The sequence below is a fragment of the Canis lupus genome, chromosome 6 (assembly GCF_011100685.1).
Source record: "Canis lupus familiaris isolate Mischka breed German Shepherd chromosome 6, alternate assembly UU_Cfam_GSD_1.0, whole genome shotgun sequence".
In the NCBI taxonomy this organism is placed as follows: domain Eukaryota; kingdom Metazoa; phylum Chordata; class Mammalia; order Carnivora; family Canidae; genus Canis; species Canis lupus.
Window position 1 is genome coordinate 74,171,688 of NC_049227.1, and position 18,429 is coordinate 74,190,116.

An 18,429-nucleotide genomic window follows, 5' to 3' on the forward strand; every position below is an offset into this window, starting at 1 on the left:
CAGTCAAATACCTACCAACTTTAATAACTTTTTAAACTATGGGTTCTGGGAATAAAAGGCTAAAAGACACACTAAATAATGCTTCCATTTGGAAATAATTCTCTTAATAGGTGTAGCTATCTTTGTTAATAATGACCACCATGCATTGCTTTTGAGAATCAACATTGTTAGTGAAACACCCAAATACAGGACAACTATAAGCTATTCCCCAAGCCATGTAATAGGTGGAGCATTTCAGCCCAGATGCAAAGAATGCAATGGTGACAATAGCTAACATGGAATTATTGTTTCTATGTGTCAGTTTTGCATTAAAGCACCTTACTCTGCATGTTCCCTTAACTCTTACACAGTCCTAGAAGAGGAGCACAGAATCACATGGCCTGGAACTTGGGATTCAGATGCAGACATTCTGATTCCAGAACTATAGCCCCTAAGACATCACTCTGCAGAAGTCCTGGATCATCTCTGCTGGAATCCATGAAATAGGAGGAATTATGAGAAACTGTGCAGTTTATAAGTCTTCATATTGCATTGGTCACCTCAATGAAACTCTCAAAAACTTGAAATTTTTCCTATTTGACAAGTGGAAAAATGAAATTCATAGAAGCTGAGTAAGTCTCTGAAGTTTCTCTAGCCAATAAATGGCAGAACTAGGTTTTAGTTCCAGACTTGAGTGTTTACAAAACCCAGGCTCATTAAAAAAAAAAAAAAGTCATAATATTTTGTGGAACTTATCATCTACTGTAGTCTGAAGAGAAAGGAGAAGAAGCCATAGTTTGCCATAGTGTTCCAACTTCCCAGTAGAATCAACTTAATGCTAATTCTGGTATAACTGAACAGCTGAATCAGCTTGATTTACTCCTTTGTGAATGGTTATTTTCTTTAGATATATGATATATGCAAGTGTAGAAACTAATACAAAATGATGATGATGCTATGCTAGCATCATCCTCGAGAGAGAATTTTTTCCAGGATTTGTAAATTGAATCTTAATGTTAAAAAGACATATATATTCACTGTGAATATGATGATTCCAAAAAGTATATAAACACAGTCATTATTTAACAACTAAACATTTATATATTGATAATAAATGAAGTACCACTTGAAGGAAGTTTTGGAAGATAGGGATATATAAGCACTGATCCGTAAAAATGGAAAATCAACTAAAATATGCCCTATAACTAAAGTCCTATCATACTACGAAATGGATATATGGTGTCTGAACTACACAAGGAGTAATCATTTATTGATTGAGTGGCTCATATTCTATTGCGACATGAGGTGATTAAATAGATCTTCAGCTACTTATGTTTGAAGATATTTAGTAAGTCAAAAAAGGGGTGTCATGTGCTGAACATATGAAGACTCCTGTCTAGGAATGGTTTTTGAAGATTTTTTTCCCTATCATATTGGACATCAGCATAACACCAGTAATACAGTCAAATGGAGGAAGCACTAATATAGAATGGCTGTGGATTATCAATAATTATCAAGGGTCTGAGCGGCTGGCTCAGCTCACTAGGATATAGAGAAGATGCACAATACTGAATTTTCTCCTTCAGGTGGGAGAGAAAGAGGTTGGGCTTACATCTAACATTCTAGTTCCCTTTCCCCAAGGGAAAGGGCCAGGTAGCTCTTAGCACCAAGCATCGCTCCGTGGATTTGGAGAAAAGGTATACTCCTGACTTATCCCTTAGAAGGAAGGGACAGGTGTGGAATATGCATGTTCTTATAAAATCAAGAGGTTTCTAGAATCCCTAGTGAGGCTAATAGGTCTGGAAGAGGTGGCTGCTTCTTTCAAATGCACAGACACTAACACATAGCTACAAGAAACACGAAGAATCATGGAAATATGATCCTAGCGAAGGAAAAAAAATAAATCAATCATTATTAACTCTAAAGAAATGGAGACCTATAAGCTGCCTGACAAAGAATTCACAATAATTATATTAATGAAGCTCAACAAGCTAAAAGAAAGCACAGAAGACTAAACAAAATCAGGAAACTCATACATGAATGAAATGAGAATATCAATGAGGAGTTAGAAACTATTAAAAAGTACCAAACAGAATTAAAATGCTAAGGAGGATAACGACTAAACTGAAAATAAAGCAAAACAAAAACATCAATAAAGAGCTTGACTTGGTCAAGCAGGAGAAAGGATCTGTGAACTTAAAGACGTATTTTATATCATCTAGTCGGAGGAACAGAAAGAAAAAGGAGCAAAGTAAAACACCTAAGTTAGAGAAATAGAGGACAGCGACATTACACAACCATAGCTGGCACGTCGAAAACTGTATTACTGGAGAACCCATCTTTCCATGAAATGTTAGTAAGTGAATACTTGTTACCAAGTAGGAAATAGGAGCCAGAGGTTCCATATTTCCCATAGTCCAGAGAAACTGGACTCACAAATACAATATAGGAAATGATCCAGATTCAGAACTGTTTCCAAACCACGATACATCTCGGTTACTATGAGTTTCTAAGACAGGAGGTAGGTGCATCTTTTATCATTCATTGTATAAACCTGTGTGTGGAAGCATATGCGGTATTTATCATCCCACCGACTTATCCATTCTCAATACATTTTTACGTGAGATGACAAATTCTAAATTAAAGAATAGCTTAACACTTTGTTAGAGTTGGATCCAGACAGGGTTAGATTGCATCAGCATGCATCAGCGTCACCAGGAGAGCTTGTTACAAGACAGATTCCGGAGTTGCACCCCTATACCTTCCGATCAGTGAGTCTGTGGTGAGGTCTGAGAATTTGTATTTCTCACAATTTCCTAAGTGCTGCTGATAGTGCTCATCTGGGGACTGTAGTTTGAGTACTAGTTATATATCATAAGAAATTAAGTTGACGTTGGAGTCACATATACTAGCATATTTGCCAGAGTACATGGTGGTATTTTTAAGCTTTGCAAGTTAATTAAATTCCTTTAGAGTGCCGCTCCTCTCCTACAGGTAAAGAAAGGGGCCATTCAGGATTAAATCCACTTTCCCCCCTCCCAGAAACTCAGTGGGTTAGCTGTGCCTTCTTGGCCCTAAGATCGGAGGGCACAAAACACCCCCACGTGTTCTCGTATCATGGGTAATTTTTGCCTTTCTGTTTTGCAAAAGTTCTTAACCAAGATATGAAAAGATGAATGCCTACATTTAGTTTGGTTTGTAATTTAAAGTCCTCTATATTGGAACACATTTACATATGAGCCATAATAGAATAAATTTCGCAGTCTCTGGTTTTCCTTACTACCATTTTCTTCTAAGAGAGAGACTAGAGAGCCTGGCTTAATTATAGCTGTTCACTCAAAAGATTTGGAGGTGGCAACACCCACTGAAGTGAGGCACACGTATCAACCAAGGGAAAGGCCCACATCTTCAAAGGACTGGCAGGAGATGTATTAATGAATTATTTGTTTCTAAGGTCCCAGGGCCGTAAGGCATGCTCAGGATCCCGACCTAAAAGCAGTGCACTTTTGAAAACCTAAAAGTGACAGGGCGAAATCTAGATGGCTCACCACTGTCGAAAACAGGTATACACCATCTCTTTCACTTCACTGACACACATTCTGTGCTATTCGTCGACCTTATTCTCTTCTTCTCTAGCCTAACCTTTCGGTGACAGTAAACATGACTTGACAGAGGGTCCAACACAGAAATGTATGATCTTTAACCTTTTTCTGCTTTGTGACAGGTTTGGGACACATCTGGACTAATCCATCAGGGAGAAAAAAAAAAAACATCTTTGGAATTATAATATGACAGTGATCTTCAGGAGCAAACAGTCATGTGTTTATGTAAAGCCCCTTCCGGTCTAAATCTAAATGAATAGGAAAATAACAATTGTTTACCTAAAGAAGCTCATTTACTTAGAGGGAAAGGACTCGTTCCCATCAAAGGATGGGCAGTGGTAGTTCAGCGCACATTTGTAAAATGCTTATGTACCAACAACATATCCTGGAAAGTAGTTTGTAAATTTAATTCTAATGGCTTTAATATTCCATATAGATATGTGTGTAGTAGAGATAACAAAGACACCGTAGACATCGGTGGAGTGTAGGCATTTGCAAAGTCGATAGACATATACGTTGATACAAATATATTTGTACATGAGAATGTCCTTATAAATGAGCATTTTAACTATTTATTCTTACAAAAAAAAAAAAACTTGCCCGATAAAAACATGCCACTAGATATCGATGCTACTATTTAGTTGTGAAATGAAAAGGAAGAAGCGTATTCAGTTGTAAACACTTTAAGTTCTCTTATGCTCTGGAGCAAAAAACAGGTGTTTTCTAGTCGCTTTTCTTTTTTATCAGGCAAATTTGTATAACAACAATTGTATTCTGAGCTAGGAAAAAAAATCATGGAAATTTAGTCCAGTAATCTCTCAGTGAGAATATGGAAAATCAGGCACTTCACTTCTATTAAACACTACGCTTGTTTCAATACTTTTACTCATGTTGAGTATAACTTCTCCCACCGAACCACCAAACCATAGTCTCTCACATAGTTGAGGAAAATCATCCATCCTCGATCCTTTCCATTTGCCCTGGCTTTTTCAGAGGGCTAACGAAAAGACAGTTTTTTTTCCATCTTTCATCCCAGATTCAAATCCCTCTATTTCCTTTATTAGTGTGAGGTTCCTACACAGATGCTTACCATAATAATTTTAGTAACAATTTGGATGATGGACGGAGATCATACTCGAGCTACTCAGAATTTGTCCCTCAGTGTACGCCAGTAAAGTACCTTCCTCCTGTGTGGGGTCCTTGGTGATGTGCGACACAGTCCCAAGCAAATTTTAGCCCCAAAACTTTCCCATGGCTGAAATGTGTAAATGTTCCCGTTACTGACTATAGGAGAATCGACAGGGTTCCTTTTTAATGATACCGACTAAATGACCAAATCATTTTTCCAGAGATAGAAATAAAGATGTCAATTACATAAGTTCCTACCCTGCTCATGGGATACTATCCATCCAACTGGAGGTTTAGTTCATTATGTTCTGCAGCTCCTTTCCTTAGATGATTTTAAAGATGTTTTTGATAATGAGTATTTCGGACTTCAGATTGCACTTCACTGTTTCAATTGAAGGCTTTGTTTTGATTATGGCATTCACTTAACATGAGACACTTGTGAAATAATATTTGAGTACATGCAGAGATTTCTAAATTAAAGCTGGATTCAATAAAAGCCTCTTTTTAATCCATTTTTATTTAGAATTAATGTAATATGCATTTGTAAAATAATGTACTTGCTACATCCTTAAAGTCAAGGGGCACCTGGGTGGCTCAGTCAGTTGAGTGTCGGACTTGATTTCCGCTCAGGTCATGATCTCAGCCCTGCTCAGCATGGAGTCTGCTTGAGATTCTCTCTCCCCCTTCTCTCTCTCTCTCTCCGCCCCTCTCCCACATGTGTGGGCATTCTCCTTAGAATAAATACAATCTTTCAATGAAAAAAAACTTATAAAGTCAAAATGACTTCTGAATTAACTTACGACTAGTTGAACTCTTAAGATACAGTGAGGAATTTTCTATTTCGATAAAGGTTCCGTTTCATTTTCAGAATAGTGAAAGGCTTTCAGTTGTAAAAATATCTTCAGAAAATAATCTTAAGGATGTGCAGGTTCTGTGAATTAGAAATGCCCAATGGAAAGCAGCTGGGGTGGTATTGGGGCATCATTCTAGGATCAGCAATAGATGGAAAAATAGGGCCTTGCCTATAATGTATCTTCAACTGTTTATAGGAAATGAAGCTGATACCCAGCTGATAGTCTCATGACTGGTCATGGTGTAAAGACTGAGGCCAGGAGGGTGGCTGGGGATTGTGTAGTGATGAAACTGCCATTTGGTGATAACATCAGCCTCAAATTAGGGAAAGTCTACAATCTCCAGGCACATCAATCCACTGGGAGAACTGAAAACATCTCAGTAAACTCCATGTGGCACTGGGCCGTTTCTGTTGGATTCATCTTTCTAAACCTAGTTTAGAATTGCACATAGTGTTGGCACAGATGAGTGAAGGTAAGATTTTGTGCCTCCACGAGATCCTCTACGATTGCTATTGGACACCTTCAGCCACTCCAAATAAACATACCTCCTAAGTTTGCCTAGCAAACATATGTTTGAGATCATTCTTTAAACCTACGTTTCCACAATAATCCACGTCTGGGAATATAGCTTAAGGAAATGCAATCAGTATCCCGGAGAGATGTCTGTACCCTCACGTTCATTGCTGCATTCTTTACAATAGCCAGGCCATGGGAATGACCTAATTGCTTATTGACAGATTAATGTATAAAGAAAATATATACACACACAATGAGATACTATTCACCCATTAAAAAAAAAAGAAAGGAAAGGAAAAATCCTGCTACTTGTAACAAAATGATGGACCTTGAGGGCATATATATCCTAAGTGAAATAACTGAGACAGAGAAAGACAAATACTATATGGTCTCATTTATATGTGGAGTCTAAGGAAACAAAGTCAAAGACACTCTTGGTTGCCAGAGATGGGGGTGAGGGGTGGGGAAATTGGGTGAAGATGGTCTGGAGTTACAAATTTCCAGTTATAAGACCAATAAGTTCTAGATGATATGGAATACTCTGTAAAGGTAAACCATTTTAAAAGTAGGTATCTGGTTAGAATTACTGGTGGCTGTAGGTGTGGTTTTCCAGGAATTTCATGGTATTATGCAGCGACTCCGGAATTACCAAATCCTGAATTTCTAAAGAACATATACAGAAGGGATCCCTGGGTGGCTCAGCGGTTGAGCATCTACCTTTGACTCAGGGCATGATCCTGGAGTTCTGGGATCGATTCCCACATCAGGTTCCCTGCATGGAGCTTGCTTCTCCCTCTGCTTGTGTCTCTGCCTCTTCTCTGTGTTTCTCATGAATAAATGAATCAAAACTTAAAAAAAAAAAACAGAACTTATACAGAAGAAAAAATGTCCAAATAGGGGCAAATACAACATTATTATTACTAGTGTTTGCAAAGCACTCACAAAACTGCTTTTTAGTCTCTCATATTTATTCTACATAATATTTGAATGGTAAAGAGGATTCAGGCACCAGAGCAGTCCATAAAACACTGAGCCTCCCTTCGTGGAAACCATGTTGTAATGGGAGATACAACCAACAATAAATTAGTAAAGGAACATAGAGTTCCACAGTGTGCTATGTTCTATGAGGAAGAAGAAGAACCAGGTAATATAATGCAGGTTACCTGTTCCAGAAAGGGAAATCAGGGAAGAATTCTTAAAGAACGAGCATTTCAACCGATGCCTCAAGATGAGGAGGAGGCAGCCACAGAAAGGGTCACCATTTCCGGCAGAGCAAATGGCGTAGGCATGGATGTCCAAAGGAAGGCAAGGCACATGCTGGGCAGAATTGGAGAATTCGAAGTTATCAGTGTAGCGAGAGTAAAGTGATCAAGAGAAAGAACTGAACGAGAAATAGGAAAGATGGCAAGGGTCAGATATGAAGGAACACTTAGGATAGGCATCAAGATTAAATTTTGTATAAGTGTAAAGGAAGTTATGGAAGAGTTTTAATCAGGTGTGTGGCATAATATGATTTATAGCCTGTTTTTCACAGAAAGGTCTTGCACCGGTTTTATTCCATTTATTTCAAGGCACCTACTATTTTAAAACTATTGTTATTTTTTAAAAATATTTGGATTGGTTGCATAATGAACTGTGATTAATTTGTTTCCAGGATGTTGCTATCTTATTAGTTGGGATAGTTTGTGCAGTAATTAGAATTTTCTATATTTAGAATCATCTTATCTGCAAATATGGCAATTTTGCTCCCATTCTATCCTTATAACAGTCTCTTGCCTTTTTTTTTTTTTAAATGGGACAGGTAATAGAAGTAATAGAATGTTCTTTATGAAGTCTATATTTCCACCCTAATTGTGATGTTTATTGATGTTTTCCATAGTCATCTTTTATAAAAACCAAGAAATTTTCTATTTCTATTATCTAATATATATTATATTCTTTTTTTTTAAGATTTTACGTATTGATTCATGAGAGACACAGAGAGAGGGGGGGACAGAGACACAGGCAGAGGGAGAAGCAGGCTCCATGCAGGGAACCTGACGTGGGACTCGATTCCAGATCCCGGTATCATACCCTAGGCCAAAAGCATACGCTCAACCGCTGGGCCACCCAGGCATCCCTATATGATCTATTCTTTATTCCTAGTTAAGAAGGATTTTTTTTCTTATTATAAGGGGATTTTGAATTTTACCAAATACAATTTTTTTTTTTTGAGATCATGCAGTTTTTCTCATTTAATCTGTTGACATGGAGAACTTCGTTGATTTTTAAAGCTAGACTACAGTTTATATCTTTAATAAAAATAACTTGGTCACAATACAATTTATCTTTATGACACTGAGTTGAGTAAAGTATTACGTTAAGGGAGCGAACTTGTTAAGGTTTTTGAATCTATGTTAACATCAGATTTTGGCCTAAGATTTTCTTTTTTAAAAATATTCAGCTGTCAGTTTTTGGTTTTGGTGTCAAGGTTATACTATCCCAAAGATTAATTCACAAATAGTTCTGGAGGAATTTGTGTAAGATGATAATTAATTCCTGATTAACTGTTCTCATTGAGGTATCCTCAGTGAAGCCATCTAAGCCTTGTGTTTTCTTTTAGAAATATTTTAAATTATTGATTTCTTTAATACTTATGGGTTTATTTATGTTTCCCAATTATGTCAGGTTAGTAGATTTAATTCAATAAAATCTGGGAAGACAGGGTGCACCCAACTGTCTCAGTCAGTTAAGCATCTATCTGACTCTTGATTTCAGCTCAGGCTATGAAATCAGGGTCCTGAGTCAAGGAGTTGAGCCCTTGCCTCGGGCTCTTGCTGAGCTTGGAGCCTGCTGAAGATTCTCTCTCTCTCTCTCTCACTCTCTCTCTCTCTCTCCTTCTTCCTCTGCCCCCGCCCCACTCTCTCTCTCTCTCAATAAAGAAAAAATAAATTAAAAAATTAAGTTAAAATAAAATCTGGGAAGACATTTTCTAATTTATTGGCATAAAGTTATATCTGCTATCTCCTTACTTTGGGGCTGGGGGTTGGTATTAAGCTATTTTCTTGGAATTTCAAATAGTGATTAGTCGTTCCTTTCACTTTCTTATCCTTGGTCTCAGTCACAAGTTTACAAATTCATTATCTTTCTGAATCGTCTTGTTGAGACTCTTGACTGCACTTTTCCTATTTTATTGATTTCCCTCCTAATGTTAGTATTATATTACTCACATTGTTTTTGGAGGTTCGTGTTGCCAGGGTTTTATTATTATTATTTCATGAATTAAATACCTAGCTCATTACATTTTCAGGCTTATTTTCTAATAAATGCATTCAAGGCTAAAAATTACATTAAATATACTTAATACAGTATCCAGTAAGTCTTTATTATAATTAAGTTCAAAATATTTCTTTTTTACTTTCATGGCCCTGTGAATTATTTAGAGTATTATTTCAAAATAAAAAATGTCCAAACCTGTAAGAATTTTCTTAGCATATTTTTTCTACTCATGTGTAAAAACTATATCATGTCAGAAAACATTCTATGATTTAAATCCTTTGGAATTTCTTGAGATTATGTTTCAGTATATTTTTTATGATCCATATTAACTTAAAAATGTATATTCTTCAATTTTCAAGTACATTATTCCCTGTACATTTTTCACATACAAGCTTGTATATAATAACATTCAAATATTATATACCCTTTTCTGATATTTTTGTCTGATTACACATTTAAATTTAATAAGTAGACAATTGTGCATTTTATCCCATAAAATTTCCTACTTATATCTAATTATGCTTTTTTATATTATACTTTCTTCTTAACATTACAGTAGCTTTGATGGGTGTCTTTTTGTTATTTCCATTTTATGACTTTTTACAATGTTTTGTTTTCAATCTTTCTGCATCCTTTCGTTTCAGTTGTGACTCACAAACTTCTCATAGGCTGATTGGTATATGTGTGTGTATTTGGATTCAATCTCGTAAACGTTGTCCTTTAATTAGAAAAGCTCACACATTTCTATTTAATACAACTATTAATATATTTAAATTTAACATATCTTCTTTTATGATTTCTATTTTCCCATCTTCTTAGGTTTCATTTTCCTTCCTTTCTTGGCTCATCCCATATTAGATTATAAATTACAGAACTCTGTTTTTAGCTTTTAAAAACTACTCTAAAAGTTACACTATGTGTTATTGATCCGGTGATGGCTAGCTTTTTCAAGCAAAAAAAAAAAAAAAAAAAACTCATTTCTTTATTTATTTTTTTTTCAGGACACAGAGCAGCAGTATGATTCCCAGACACTCTTGCATTAGATGGAACCACGTGGCTGAGTTTCCTTCAATGGCTTAAGAATGGAAATTATGTATATCTTTTCTAGGCCAAAGCTATTAAGCAGATATCTCTTAATATCTCTTTCTCCTTGTACTACCTAGATGCAGATGATGATAGGTACTCAGAGGATAGAAGAACCTTGAAATAAGGAGAAAAAATTCTGAGTCCTTAAGTCCCTTAGAGGAAAACTTCCCCCACCTAGTAGGAACTCCTTTTAATTTTATGATCCTTGGGAATAAGCTTTTGCATTATTTGAGTCATTATATGTATATATTTGGGGGCATATAAGTTATAGCAATTGATGTTATTCTTCCTAATAAAAATTTAATTTTAAACTGAGCTGTTGCCAAATATAATATTCATGACGTTAGCTCAGCAGTTTAGTGGAGGACAGCAATGCAACAGATACAGTGAAATGGAAAACTGGACATCTGTGATTTTCTAGCAAAACAGATAAGACTCCAGATGGGAATCATTTCAAAGTCCAAAAAGATGGGGCACCTGGGTGGCTTAGTTGGTTACATGTCTGCCTGCCTTCAGCTCAGGTCATGATCCTGGGTGCCTGGGATGGGGCCCCCCACCTCACCCCTAGCCAGTCTCCCTGTTTAGCGGAGAATCTGCTTCTCCCTCTCCTGCCTCTGCTTCTGCTTGTACTCTCTCTCTCTCTCTCTCTCTCGCTGTCTCTCAAATAAATGAAATCTTTTAAAAAAAGAACAAAGTCTAATAAAATCCTTCACAGCTTCAGGGAAATGTCAGAATGTCAGTACATACTGATTATTATTTACTGTGTATGGAGAGATTTTGGGAAAAAGAATAATTTTGGGAGAAAATATTAGCCAGTTTTCAAGCAGAAATAATAGGAGATCTATGCAATACTGATTTTCCGTCTCGTCTCCTTATCACTCTTACTTTCTGTCTTTCTACTTTCACCGGTTGTGTGTCTTTATTTCATTTGTTAATGACTCCCACTCCCATGCTACAGGAGAGTGGCTTGGAGTGGGGGCTAGTGTGGAAGCACAAAAGGAATTGGGAAAGGATCACAATCCTAGAGATTAGAGATGATGACCACTTAGAATAAGTGGAAACAAAGGAGGAAATAATTAATTGATTTGGTATCTATTAAGGGAGGATAGTCTACGGTGTGATCTTACATTGAATTAATAATAATATTAATTAAATGTAATTGAATAATTACATTGAATAATTCAATGAATTATTGAATTAAATGTGAGGGAAGAAGATGGAAGCCAGAAATCAAAAGTATTATGGTCAGGATTCACAAGAACAGCTGGGTTATTGGTGGTGCCACGTCCTGAAGGGGGAGAAAGGAACACAAGGAGAGGCACGGAAGTGAGAAAGAAAACTGAGATTCAAGTATGGCCTACACGAGTTCTAAATCCCCTTAAATCCAAACCCAAATTGTGTTGCTGCACCACGTTCCCGCCGTCTGTATGGTTTAGGAACCCAGAGCAGGGCAAATCGTGTCCATACAAAGGACGAGAAGCCTGAGGTGCCATTCCTGAGCACACTAGGGACTGCACCCACTAGTGAAGAGGACCCGAGCGATGGCTCAGACTCTGCTCCTGTCAGAGTTACAAATCGTCCTGTTTGGGGAGGAGTGAGAAATGATAGAATCATCTTAAGTGGGTAAGCAGAGAGGCAGGCAGAAATACCTCCTCTGCTCTGAAATCTAGGCGATTTGAGTTAGATTGGATTTCAGGGGTGGGAGAGGAAAAGGGGAAGATGAAGAGTCAGGTTGGACGCTGGGCCCCATATTTGGTTACAGTTGCTGAACCGCAGAGCAGAGGAGACGACAGTGCAGTGGATCCAGGAAAGCACAGGATTCACTTTAAAACAGGTCCCAAGATACTGTATGAAACTGTCGAGGGCCTTGGTACCTGGACCTCCTAACTATTCTGAGATAAAACTTCTAGTTCACCATATAAATAACCATTGGGATCTAGTATATTTTATGGGTTGGGCAGAGGGGAAGGATCTGCAAAAAAAAAAAAAAAAAAAAAAAAAAATTTGGTAGAGAAGGACAGTAACAGGAGTGTGTGTGTCATAATGTTAGGAGTTGGACAGCTAGGCAGACAGGGCCACGGTCTCCAACCAGAAGATGTGGATTCAGGACAACTGAGGCAAAGCAGCACTAATATCCTGTTTGGGAGTTTAGACAGGATCCTACTACTTTGGTTTTGCAACCTTTGCAGAAATGGCTTTCTGCAAAATGTTCTACGAGATATGGGTCACTACCACAAGCAAGGGGGGCGGTTAAGACATAAGCCCCCAGATGTCAGCCCAAGAAGACCATCAGCACATAACACAAATGCATGATCAAAGCCCTGATTGGCACGACTCAGGACAGCCTGGTTGCTTAAGATCGTTCCACCAAAGAGCTCACGAAACCTCCTCACCTTAGGAACCCCAAAGGCAGCCCTCTCGAGTGCCCTCCCTCTCAGGGGCCTTGCCCTCGGGCTCCACACACTTGGCCTTGCTGCCCAGAGCTCTCCCTCTGGTCTCCACCTCCATGCCCCCCAGAGGCATGACCCAGAACCAAGGACACTAGAGGACTAGGAATCCTGTAACAATAAGAACAGGCGAACAGAGCATTTTAAGGAAAGCTGAACGACATTTAAACCAAACAACATAAAAAGCAGAGATGGACAGTTACATTCTTCGATACTGTGGGTACAATGAACCCTATAAAATATCCTTTGTTTTCATAGAACCAATGTGATTTTTAGCAAATAGAGCTTTGTGGGGGGCAGTTACAGTCAGATTTTGATGGCCTAGTGACTTTTTGGATTCAAAAAATAATGTAAAGGTGAATGGATTGAAAAAATGTTACTTCTCTTTCCTTTTTTTTTTTTTTTTCTCTTTCTCTCCAGGGAAGAAATAATGTTCAGAGTTGATGGGAGAAGAACTTCCCATTCTCTTTGACTCCAGACCCTCCCAGAACCCAATAGCTCAAGTTCTAGAGGTGAAAGCAAAACATTGAAAGGTAGAGAATACCTGGCTAAGTTTTTCTCAAAACCTGAGTAGGTCCTAATAAAAATGACAATTTAAAAATCTCAAAACAGATTGAATTTTATTTAAAGTCCTATAATCACAAAATCTTATTCCTTCCCTTGAAATCATTTTTTTTAATATTTTGATTCACATTGGATATCGCATGAGTTACATTTATTTATATATCTGTTTATAGCTTTCCCACACAAACACAAAAATAACCCAGCTGTGATTACATATTACTAACTGTTTAGAAGTTGCAAATCTGCTCCCTAAAAATTCTTGACACAACTCCAGGGAGGCACGTATACACTCTGAATATTTTAATAAAAGAGACTTTCTATTGTGCATATACAATCTGCACTAGGGTTAGTTGAGGACATAAAATTTAGAGTCAGCAGAATGGCTCCATAAGTCTCTAAGGGTTTTATGGAAGATAATAGCTCAAACCACCTTATGACATTCCATTAACAGTTTTCTTTGGGATAAATTTTTTAAGCCATCATGCTTTCTTATAGGCACTTAACATCTATCTGAAAATCATACATACCCTTTTTTGCTTCCTCTGACCATGGATAATTTAATTTTAAGATGCAGCTTTTAGCATAGAAGGTTTTCAGGAAGTAATTATAAGTTTGAACCACCTACATCAGCACTTCTTATCAATTCGCTGGATTTATTTTTTTTAATGTTTTCATGATATTATGTTTTCCTGAACCACCTAAGCAGGTTTAACCCAACATATAGTAGGTGCCTTTCTTTTTAAATCTGAGTAACAATCATCCCATGTCAATGAGCTCCGTTCTTGTAAGGTGTAGGATCTCCCTTTTTTCATCCTCTAACCTTACCAACACCCAAGACACTTGATAGTCTTCACTGTTCACAGAACCTTTTGGCCGCCGAAGGGGAAAAGTGGAGATATGCACTCTTTCCAGAGTAATGAGCCTGGCATAGAGAAGAGAATGTATTTTTGATGTATAGGGAGTTTTTTTTTTTTAATTTATTTTAGAATAATATAAGGGGATCCCTGGGTGGCGCAGCAGGTTAGCGCCTGCCTTTGGCCCAGGGTGCGATCCTGGAGACCCGGGATCGAATCCCACATAGGGCTCTCGGTGCAAGGAGCCTGCTTCTCCCTCTGCCTGTGTCTCTGCCTCTCTCTCTCTCTCTCTGTGACTATCATAAATAAATAAAAATTTAAAAAATGTTTAAAAAAAAAAGAATAATATAAAATTTGTTTTCCTACCTATCTTACTATAGAACAAATTTGAATGTGATATTTACATGGTGACCCCAAACCTTTTATGCTTTTGTTCATTCACTTACTTTTTATTTTGCTATATACATTTTTATGACTTTTGCTGAAAATTTTGGAACCCCTTAGACATATTGATTAATTACTCTTTCTTGGTGCCTATTTATCCCTTATTTGCCAGCAGAAGCTTCTGAACTTCTGGTGTTTTTACTGAATGTTTTGTGAATTCCAACAAAGTGAACGGATGATTTGACCTCTTTTTGTTAGTTTTCATGACTTTTCTCATGACAAAAGTTTATCTTAAGCCATTAATAACCAAATGTCCTCTTAATACTCCTTATCATTTTAACCACCTTGAAAACTGGATACATTGACAAATCTTATTTGAAACTTCAGTCTTGTTTTATCAGTTGCTACTACTTTCTGTTGCTTGGTCTTCTAACCTCTTGGACACTTTTTCAAGTTTTCTGTTCTGTTCCCTCAACAAGGTTTTATAAGATTTTTTTTCATTCAGTCTGCATTTCTCTTTCTATCGATAATTGCATCCACATCAATGATTTGATGGGCAATTATTTCTTAATTATACCTCTAGCCTCTCCTCACCCTTTTATTCCACATTCTCATTAAAGTCCAGGTACATTTGCTTTAATACTCTACATGCATACATCTCCTAAAACTTCTGCTCTCCCAGTCTATAGTGGTGTAGAAAAAATATGAGAAATACATTCAGGGGTGAGGGGACTTGGTAAGCCTTGCTTTTATCAGAAAAACTATAACATTTATAGTCTCTCCCCTTCAAATCTCGATTGCTGGCCTTGCTTCTTATTTTACTAAGAAAACACATGCAATTTTTTAAAAAAAAATTAGCATCTTCTCACTATCAAGTTTATCAAAAACCATCTGTATTCATATGTCCCTGCCATCGTTACATGGTCCCTGCACAAATCATCCAAGTTTCTATTTAAGATCAACCCTCCCACTGCACTTTGGATGACATCTACTATCGCCAACTCAGAAACCTTATTTCTGCTGTCTATTGTCTCATTTCTATCAGTCCACAGACATGCTCACATCTTAAAAGGAAAAAAAAAAAAAAAAAAAACCAAACTCCCTGGCTACTATGCTACTTTATAGCTATATTCCAGACCCCGTGCTCCCCCATGGAACAGTATTATCGACAGTAGCCTCTACAGTCCCCCAACTGCTTGAATACCTGGGCCCTACTTCTCCCTTTAACCAGCCACTGGACCACCCCTCCTCTGCCCAACTCAACTGATATCACATTTGTCCAAGATGCCAATGAGCCTATCCTGTTGAACCAACCCTTTGGACAATTCTCTTTCCCTCATGCTACGCAGATCCTCAGCAATTTTCAATGACCCAGTTATCACAGAACTTCTACTTCTGGGTTCTTGGTCATGCTGCTTGGAAGAGTGAAGAAGAGGTGGACCAGACAAGGAGTGGTAGGCAGCAAGGCAAAGTGTATGGAGCCATAGTACGGGGTCCCATCCCTCTCTAGGAGAGGGCTGGCATTTCAGCGTTCCAATCTAGGGGTTTTTATGAGCTCTTTCCTGGAACTATTTAAGCAGCCAAGATGTGCTGAGTCATGCCAATCAGGGCTTTGATCATGCATCTATCTACTTATTATTGGTAATATTTACATGCTGATGGTCTTTTGGGGCTGACATCTGAGGGCTTATGTCTTAACTTTGCCTTGCTCATAATAGTGACAAATATTTTGTGGTTAACTGTTTTATTTTAGTGCATTTTGCAGAATGCTACTAGGGTCTTGTCTAAGCTGCAAAACAGGATGTCAGTGTTTCATCTTAGCTGTTTGGACTTCCTATTTTCTTGCTGGGGACCCTGGCCCAGACTACCTAACTGTCCAACAAACTCCTAACACAATCTTTCCTTCTCAAAACATTTTTTTTTTTTTTTTGGCAAGACAGCAGACATTGAGCAATCTATTTTTTTTTTTTTGACCTTCATTGCCTTATTCATCATTTCCTGATTTTTACATATAGGAGCTTTCCTGAGTTCTTTGCTCTTTCCTTCTATGCTTACTTTCTAGATGGTGTCATCTAATCTCATGACTTTAATCATCATTTCTCTACAATAGTAATAATAATAACATGCACTGTTATCACTAATGTAATCCTCAGAGCTAAATTAATTTCACTTTGCAGGTGATAAAGCTGAGCACAAACCGAGAAGTATAGTATCCTGGCTAAATTTACAAAGTTAGTAAGTACACAGTAGTTCAGGGATTCAAATTCTGGATATTTGGCTCCCCAGCTCCTACCTTTATCCATTACATGATACAGATCATATACAGATCATATATCTCCAGCCCTGACTTCTTTGCTGAGCTCCACTCTTATTTCCCAACTTCTCACGCAACATCTGCATCTGAAAGCCTCACATACGTCTAAAAAGCAAACATATCAGAATGGAAACTGATCTTTGAGTTTCCTCCTAAGCCCATTTGCATTAGCCTTCCAACTACAATTCCAACTTATTCCCCAAATAAGTTCTTTGCACTTCCTCTTCCTCTTGGAGAAACGTTCTTCCCTGAGACTGTACATGACCTGTGTCCTCAATGTCCTCAATTTATTTAGGTTTGTGCTCAAATGTTACCTCCTCTAAGACAGCACTCTCCTGGAGTAAAATGGCCTCCTCACTACTTATTTTTGCTCCATCTTTCTCTGCCTGGCTGATTTTATCTTTCTTCATAAGATTTATCACCATCTGCAATTAAATATTTCTTTTGAGTTGTTTGTCATCTATCTCCCCATTAAAATGAAAGCCCTGTGAGGAAAGACCTCACCAAGCCATCCCCTTGCTCTGCCAAAGCATTTTTTTTTAAGATTTTGTTTATTTTTTCATGAGAGACACAGAGAGAGAGGCAGAGACATAGGCAGACACCCGCAGAGAGCCCAACGTGGGACTCAATCCCGGGACCCCGGGGTCACGACCTGAGCCAAAGGCAGACGCTCACCTGCTGAGCCCCCCAGGAGCCCCTCTGCCAACGCATTTTATTGGTCTTTCCTAAACCCACTTTATACTCGTAGCCCATTTCTTCCACTTAGAGTTCCTTTTTCTCAATATTGTATTTATCTGACAGAAATGATATAATGAGGTTTTTGCTATGAAGTTGGCCATGATTCCTCCAGTTAAACATCTATCCTTGTATTTTTATACGAATCTTCTTCTTGAACTCCCGTCGTGGGTTTTGTATCATACTCTGCCTAGTGATACAATACATGTGCCACTATTTTTCTCCCTGATGAAATTACATTTAATTTCCATTCCAATCAACAAAGGGTTGTTGATACACTCACAATCCCTTTGTCTGGCAATGATGCTGTATCATTCTTATATTTTTTTTTCATTCTTATATTTTTTTAAAGGCCTGACGTAGTAACTTAAATGTAGCAGACTCTCAATAAATGTTCATGAAACTGGTGAACCTTCCCATTCCTGAAAACATACATTTTTTTTTTCTTAAACTGAATCATGTTATATTGTTACTGTAGAATTTCATCATTTTGAGAAAAAAAAATCTGTCATTTATATGGTAAAGCAAATAATAATGATCTCTCCTCTATTTATGCATTTTTGGTTTTGTTTTGTTTGTTTTGCTTTGTTTTTGTGTTATTGGGTTTTCCTACAGGAAGAAATGGCTCTGACTGACTTTCCACCACCATCCACCCTTCCTGGTATATTGCCGAGAGTAAATTGAAAACCGAATGATATGTACTCCCCT

The 18,429-nt window shown here is 37.6% G+C and overlaps 1 long non-coding RNA gene across 3 annotated transcripts; it reads left to right on the top strand.

The window, feature by feature from the left end:
• Positions 1–436: 436 nt before the first annotated feature.
• Positions 437–11,075, top strand: LOC111096453. 3 transcript variants are annotated; one of them, XR_005361395.1, is made up of 3 exons: positions 437–2,500; positions 3,434–3,542; positions 10,339–11,075. It is a non-coding gene; the product is annotated as an uncharacterized LOC111096453 (long non-coding RNA). The 3 variants fall into 3 exon arrangements; XR_005361394.1 differs by lacking the exon at positions 10,339–11,075 and adding an exon at positions 3,704–4,206; XR_005361396.1 differs by lacking the exons at positions 3,434–3,542; positions 10,339–11,075 and adding an exon at positions 3,704–4,206.
• The last annotated feature ends 7,354 nt before the right edge of the window (positions 11,076–18,429 follow it).